An 8,215-nucleotide genomic window follows, 5' to 3' on the forward strand; every position below is an offset into this window, starting at 1 on the left:
CCTTTAAACCTATGCCATTGAAAAACACAGGGGCTGAGGAATATTTTGGCACTTCCTATTGCTTCCACTAGATGTCACCAGCCTTTACAAAGTGTTTTGAGTCTTCTGGAGGGAGATCTGACCGAACAAGAGCCATGGAACGATGATGGCCCATTAGACACCTGGCGCGCTAGGTCATGCTGGGTACCCTCGTTCCAATACGTTTTAAAAGATTTTGCATTCGTCCGCCTTGAATTTTATTCATGTTCTGGTTAAAAAAGGCCCTAATGATTTATGCTATACAACGTTTGACATGTTTGAACGAACGTAAATATATTTTTTCCCCTCGTTCATGAAGTGAAGTCCGGCGGGCTTAGATCATGTGCTAACAAGACGGAGATTTTTGGACATAAATTATGAGCTTTTTTGAACAAAACTACATTTGTTATGGACCTGTGATACCTGGAAGTGACATCTGATGAAGAGAATCAAAGGTAATGGATTATTTACATAGTATTTTCGATTTTAGATCTCCCCAACATGGCGGCTAGTCTGTATCGCAACGCGTATTTTTCTGGGCGCAGTGCTCAGATTATTGCAAAGTGTGATTTCCCAGTAAGGTTATTTTTAAATCTGGCAAGTTGATTGCGTTCAAGAGATGTAAATCTATAATTCTTTAAATGACAATATAATATTTTACCAATGTTTTCTAATTTTAATTATTTAATTTGTGGTGCTGACTTGAATGCCGGTTATTGGAGGGAAACGATTTCCTGAACATCAACGCCACAGTAAAACGCTGTTTTTGGATAGAAATATGAACTTGATAGAACTAAAAATGCATGCATTGTCTAACATAATGTCCTAGGAGTGTCATCTGTTGGAGATTGTAAAAGGTTAGTGCATAATTTTAGCTGATTTTATGGTTTTGGTGACGCCTGTCTTTGAATTGGCACAACATTACACACAACTCTTGTAAATGTACTGTCCTAACATACTCTAAATTTATGCTTTCGCCGTAAAACCTTTTTGAAATCGGAAAACATGGTTAGATTAAGGAGATGTTTATCTTTCAAAGGGTGTAAAATAGTTGTATGTTTGAAAAATTTGAATTTTGACATTTATTTGGATTCAAATTTGCCGCTCTTGAAATGCACCTGCTGTTGATGGAGTGCACCACGGGTGGGACGCTTGCGTCCCACCTAGCCCATAGAGGTTAACAGAAACAAGGCAACCACACAAGAGCATACTAATACAACATGAGACCTAAGCAAAGATACAGGCCAACTGAGGAACCTAAATAACAAGGCAACCAGGTGAACAGAGAAGGTAATAAAACCCAGGTGAATCCAATAAATAATAATCAGGGTAACCTGGAAACTAGAAAACAGGGTAAGGGTGCCCTCCAGCAGTAACCTAAGGAAACAACAATCAAATAACACAGAAACTGCAACACATATAAGCCAGTGAATTATATGCGTTCTGGCTCGGAATGTCCCGAGCCAGTACCCAGGATTGCTCCTCAGGACCGTAACCTCCCCAGTATACAAGATACTGAGTCCCACGCCAGAACTGGTGACTGGAGAGGATGCGTCGTACAGTGTAGGCTGGCTGTCCCGCTGTCATGCGAAGCGCAGGTGGAGGTCGAGTGGCCGGAACCAGAGGACTGAACACCACAGACTTGAGTCTGGAGATGTGGAAGGTGAGATAAACCTTCATGGACCTGGGAAGATGAAGAAGATAGGCCACTGGATTAATGCGCCGTAGAACCTTGAATGGCCCAACGTACTGGGGTGCCAACTTCCTTGATTCCACGTGCAGAAGCAGATCCCTAGTAGACAACCAGATCATCTGGCCTCGATGCAGGAGAGGACTCGAACGGCAATGATGTTTGGCTTGTTGTTGAACTCGAGCTGAGGACCTCAGGAGCGCTGACCAAGCCCTCTTCCAGGTTCGGCGGCAACGAGAGATGAGACATTGAGCGGTTGGAACCTCCATTTCAATCTCCTGATATGAAAACAGAGGAGACTGGTACCTGTACAAAACCTGGAATGGTGACGGGCTGGTGGAGGAACACTGGAGAGTGTTGTGTGCGTTCTCCACCCAGGGAAGATGTTGACTCCAAGTGGAGTGGTTGGCGGACACGCAGCACCGTAAGGCGGTCTCCAGATCCTGGTTCACCCGCTCCGTTTGACCTTTGGACTGAGGGTGATAGCCCGAGGACAAACTGGCTGACCGGAGATGATGTCCAGAGGAAGTGCATGAAGGCGGAAAACATGCTGAATAAAGTTTAGGCAGTGGAATGAAATGTGCCACCTTGGAAAAGTGGTCCACAATGACCAGGATGACAGTGTGGCCCTCTGAGGACCCCGTGATGAAATCCATAGAGAGATGAGACCAGGGTCGAGAAGGTGTTGGCAGTGGATGAAGAATCCCCAGAGGTTGCTGACGAGGAGCCTTGTTCCAGGCACATGTCGGACAGGCAGCCACAAAGGTCCGAGTGTCCGCCTCCGCCGACGGCCACCAAAACCCCCTCCTCAGAAACTGCTGCCCTCTCTGATGAGAGGTGAGACGTGATGAGTGAGCCCACTGAAGTACCTTCTTCATCCACTGAGCTAAATGACTACCGCCCTGTAGCACTCACTTCCATCATCATGAAGTGCTTTGAGAGACTAGTCAAGGACCATATCACCTCCACCCTACCTGACACCCTAGACCCACTCCAATTTGCTTACCGACCCAATAGGTCCACAGACGACGCAATCGCCATCCCACTGCACACTGCCCTAACCCATCTGGACAAGAGGAATACCTATGTAAGAATGCTGTTCATCGATTACAGCTCAGCATTTAACACCATAGTACCCTCCAAACTCGTCATTAAGCTCAAGACCCTGGGTCTCGACCCCGCCCTGTGCAACTGGGTCCTGGACTTCCTGACGGGCCGCCCCCAGGTGTTGAGGGTAGGTAACAACATCTCCACCCCGCTGATCCTCAACACTGGGTCCCCACAAGGGTGCGTTCTCAGCCCTCTTCTGTACTCCCTGTGCACCCACGACTGCGTGGCCATGCACGCATCCAACTCAATCATCAAGTTTGCAGACGACACTACAGTGGTAGGCTTGATTACCAATAACGACGAGACGGCCTACAGGGAAGAGGTGAGGGCCCTTGGAGTGTGGTGTCAGGAAAATAACCTCGCACTCAATGTCAACAAAACAAAAGAGATGATCGTGGACTTCAGGAAACAGCAGAGGGAGCAGCCCCCTATCTACATTGACGGGACAGTATTGGAGATGGTGGAGAGTTTTAAGTTCCTCGGTGTACACATCACGGACAAACTGAAATGGTCCACCCACACAGACAGCGTGTTGAAGAAGGCTCAGCAGCGCCTCTTCAACCTCAGGAGGCTGAAGAAATTTGGCTTGTCACCAAAAACACTCACAAACTTTTACAGATGCACAATCGAGAGCATCCTGTCGGGCTGTATCACCGCCTGGTACGGCAGCTGCTCCGCCCATAACCGGAAGGCTCTCCAGAGGGTAGTGAGGTCTGCACAACGCATCACAGGGTGCAAACTACCTGCCCTCCAGGACACCTACACCACCCGATGTCACAGGAAGGCCAAAAAGATCATCAAGGACAGCAACCACCCGAGCCACTGCCTGTTCACCCCGCTAACATCCAGAAGGCGAGGTTAGTACAGGTGCATCAAAGCTGGAACCGAGAGACTGAAAAACAGCTTCTATCTCAAGGCCATCAGACTGTTAAACAGCCATCACTAACATTGAGTGGCTGCTGCCAACATACTGACTCAACTCAAGTCACTTTAATAATGGGAAAATTGATGTAATCAATGTATCACTTGCCACTTTATGTTATTTATGTTAGATAATGTTTACATAACCTACATTATTCATCTCATATGTATATACTGTACGCCATACCATCTACTGCATCTTGCCATCTTGATGTAATTAGATGTATCACTAGCCACTTTAAACAATGCCACTTTATATAATGTTTTCATAACCTACATTACTCATCTCATATGTATATACTGTACTCTATACCATCTACTGCATCTTGCCATCCTGATGTAATGTATCACTAGCCACCTTAAACAATGCTGCTTTATATGTTTTCATACCCTACAATACTCATCTCATATGTATATACTGTACTCCATACCATCTACTACATCTTGCCTAAGCCGTTCGGCCATCACTCATTTATATATTTTTATGTACATATTCGTATTCATTCCATTACACTTGTGTGTACAAGGTAGTTGTTGTGGAATTGGTAGATTACTTGTTAGATATTACTGCATGGTCAGAACTAGAAGCACAAGCATTTCGCTACACTTGCATTAACACCTGCTAACCATGTGTATGTGACAAATACATTTGATTTGATTTGGACCATGCCTCAAGAGGAACAAAAAGTCTGTTTGATGGACAGCCACAGGAACTGCCTCCCTACCTTGCGTCTCCCTCACTACAGTCTCTATAACCCAGGACACCGGTGTGAGGATGAGCACCCTGGGATGATAGATCCAAGCAGCCGATCCTCACTGGAGCTGGGGAACTGGCGAGAAAGGGCATCCGGCTTCATGTTCTTAGACCCCGGACGGTAAGATAATGAGAATCTTAACCGAGTGAAGAAAAGAGCCCAACGAGCCTGTTGGAGACTGAGGCGCTTAGTCTCCTGGATGTAGGTCAGGTTCTTGTGGTCAGTCCAAACCGTAAAGGGATGTTCCGAACCCTCCAACCAGTGCCGCCACTCCTCCAAAGCCAGTTTGACTGCAAGAAGATCCCGATTGCCGATATCATAGTTCCTCTCTGCTGGAGTGAGACGCCAGGAGAAGAAGGCACAGGGATGAAGATTTTGGTCTTTAGCCGAGCGCTGAGACAGAAACGCACCCACGCCAACGTCAGAGGCATCCACCTCTACCATGAAGGGAAGAGAAGGATCCGCATGAACTGGAATGGGTGCAGAAGAAAACCGACGTTTCAGGTCCTGGAACGCCTTCTCAGCAGCAGGGGTCCAGCTTACATGCCCAGCCGAGCCCTTGGTGAGCGCTGTCAATGGCGCAGCCACCAAACTAAGCTCTCTCACAAATCTCCGGTAGAAATGAGCAAAACCCCAAAAACCGCTGGACTTGCTTGACTGTCCTGGGCCGCGACCAGTTGACCACTACTTCTACCTTTTGGGAGTCCATCCGTACACAGCCCTGAGACACCCCAGGAAAGAGATCTGAGGAATGAGAAACTCACACTTTTCAGCCTTCACGAACAAGTGGTGAGAGAGGTCTTTGAAGAACCTGGCGAACATATTGAATGTGTTCAACCATGGACCTGGAGAAGATGAGGATGTCATCCAGGTACACAACACGAACTGGTGAAGAAAGTCACGCAGCACATCATTAACCAGGGCCTGGAAAATGGCTGGAGCATTTGTAAGTCCAAACGGCATGACACAGTACTCATAATATCTATTTGGGGTGTTGAATGCTGTCTTCCACTCATCTCCTGGTCTGATGCGCACCAGATTGTACACGTTCCGTAAATCCAATTTTGAGAAAACCGTAGCTCCCTGGAGTCTCTCAAAGGCTGACGACATAAGAGGATAGCGGTTCTTGATGGTAATGTTATTTAAACCCCGGTAATCGATACAGGGACATAATCCACCATCCCTCTTTCCAACAAAGAAAAAACCTGCTCCTGCAGGTGAAGTGGACGGCCGAATAAAACCTGCCGCCAGCGCCTCCATAATATAACTGTTCATGGCTGCAGTCTCTGGACCTGAGAGAGAATACAGCCCTCCACTCGGAGGAGTGGTGCTGGGCAGAAGGTCGATGGCACAATCGTAGAACCTGTGAGGAGGCAGTTCGCTGGCCCTTCATTTGCTGAAGACATGACCCAGAACCCAGTAATCCCGAGGTACGCAGGAAAGATCAGGCTTGTCATCCCCAGCCAGGGGAACAGGAGAATCGGAAGCCTCCAGATGAGCAGGGCCGGAAAGGTGTGGAGAGAGTTGCTGGCAGGTGGACTGGCATGAAGGATTCCATCCGAGAACTCTTCCCAAGGGCCAATCAATTTCAGGATTATGGATAGAAAGCCACGGATGTCCAAGAACCAGGGGAAGCTCAGGAGAGTCCACCAAATGTAACTGGATAAACTCCACATGATAATCCAGAACTCGTAGCTGAATAGGCATGGTGAGTTGCTTCACCTTCCCAGACCCTAAGGGTTGACCATCCAGCGCAGTGACCAACAATAGAATGTCCAGCTTAGTGAGAGGCAGCCCCTGTTGGCAAGCTAATATGCGATCCAGAAAACAGCCGATAGCCCCAGAGTTTATGAAAGCAGGAATGTCCAACTGCCCAAGTCAATGGCGTAATCAGCTACGCTCCAACGGCCCTGCTGAAGCGCAATGAGTCTTTGAGCAGCGTCAAATGGACTTTGGTGGTCAAGATGTGTTGGTATCTATACTAATGGTGCAAAAGCCATGACAGGGAGACATAGTGGAGTGGTAATGCGTGTGCAAGCAGTAGCTCCCAACACCACTTGGGTACAATGCAGCATCCACCGAGAGGCTCTTGCTGCCAAGGGAATGCCTGATAGCTTGAAATATGTTTTGGACACTACAATGAAAATGGTTAACTTTGTTCTAGCAACTCTAATGTATTTTCTGCATTATGCAATGATATGGGTAGCGGCCATGTGAAGCTTTTAGAACATACAGAAGTGCGCTGGTTATCAAGGGGCAAAGTATTGACAGATTTTTTTTCATATAGAGACGAGCTTAAACTTTTCCTTACCGTCCATCATTTTCACTTGTCTGACCGCTTGCATGATAACGAGTTTCTATCTGGGTGATGGGTGATGTTATTTTTTGCCTGAACGATCTGAATCTAGGATTACAGGGACTCTGCGCAACTATATTCAAAGTGCGGGACAAAATTGAGGCAATGATTAAGATGTTGGAGCTCCTTTCAGTCTGCAATAACAAGGACAACCGACAGGTCTTTCCATCGTATGATGTTTTTGTGTGCAAATGAACTCAAGCTTATGGACAATGTCAAATGTGATATAGCAAAGCAGGTACAGTACATTCCCGAAACGGACGACACAAGCAACTGGATTCGTTATCCCTTTCATGTCCTGCCTCCAGTCCACTTACCGATATCTAAACAAGAGAGCCTCATCGAAATTGCAACAAGCGGTTCTGTGAAAATGTAATTTAATCAGAAGCCACTGCCAGATTTCTGAATAGGGCTGCGCTCAGAGTTTCTTGCCTTGGCAAATCGCGTTAAGACACTGTTGCATTTTGCAACCACGTACCTATGTGAGAGTGGATTCTCAGCCCTCACTAGCATGAAAATTAAATACAGGCACAGAAAATGCTTTAAGGCTGACACTCTCTCCAATACAACCGAACATTGCAGAGTTATGTGCATCCTTTCAAGCACACCCTTCTTATTAACCTGTGGTGAATTATTCACAATTTTTGATGAACAAATACGTTTCTTTTATATGTAAGATGGCTAAATAAAGAGCAAAATTATTGATATTATTAATTATTATTATTTGTGCCCTGGTCCTATTAAAGCTCTTTGTGACTTCGCACGAGCCGGATGGTGACAAAAACTCACACTCATTCTTATGTTTAATAAATCTATCGTATAGTGTGTTTGTGGCAGGCATACAATGATGCCAAATAACAACATTTGAGAGTGTGCTGATCCTGGTGCTAGAGGGGGTACGCAGCTGGAGGTTGAGTGTTTGAAGGGGTACGGGACGATAAAAAGTTTGGGAACCCTTGGTTTAAAACACAGTCAAAACATGAAAACTGTAGTGCAAAGAAGTCAGGCGCAGGAGAGCGAAAACTGATTTACAACGGTGTCGTTTAATAAACATAAACCACCGTCAACAGAACAATACAATAAATGGGTCAAACAAAACCCGGTAAATACCAGCATACCGTGCAAAAGCACTACAAGAAACAATTACCGACAAGGACATGAGGGGGAACAGAGGGTTAAATACATAACATGTAATTGATGGGATTGGAACAAGGTGTGATGGAAGACAAGACAAAACCAATGGAAAATGAAAAGTGGATCAGCGATGGCTAGAAGGTCGGTGACTTCGATCCGCCGAACGTCGCCCGAACAAGGAGAGGGACCAACTTCGGCCGAAGTCGTGACAAAAACAATAGCAGTACTTTG

Source organism: Salmo salar, chromosome 15 (assembly GCF_965601325.2).
Source record: "Salmo salar chromosome 15, fSalSal1, whole genome shotgun sequence".
Lineage (NCBI taxonomy): Eukaryota > Metazoa > Chordata > Actinopteri > Salmoniformes > Salmonidae > Salmo > Salmo salar.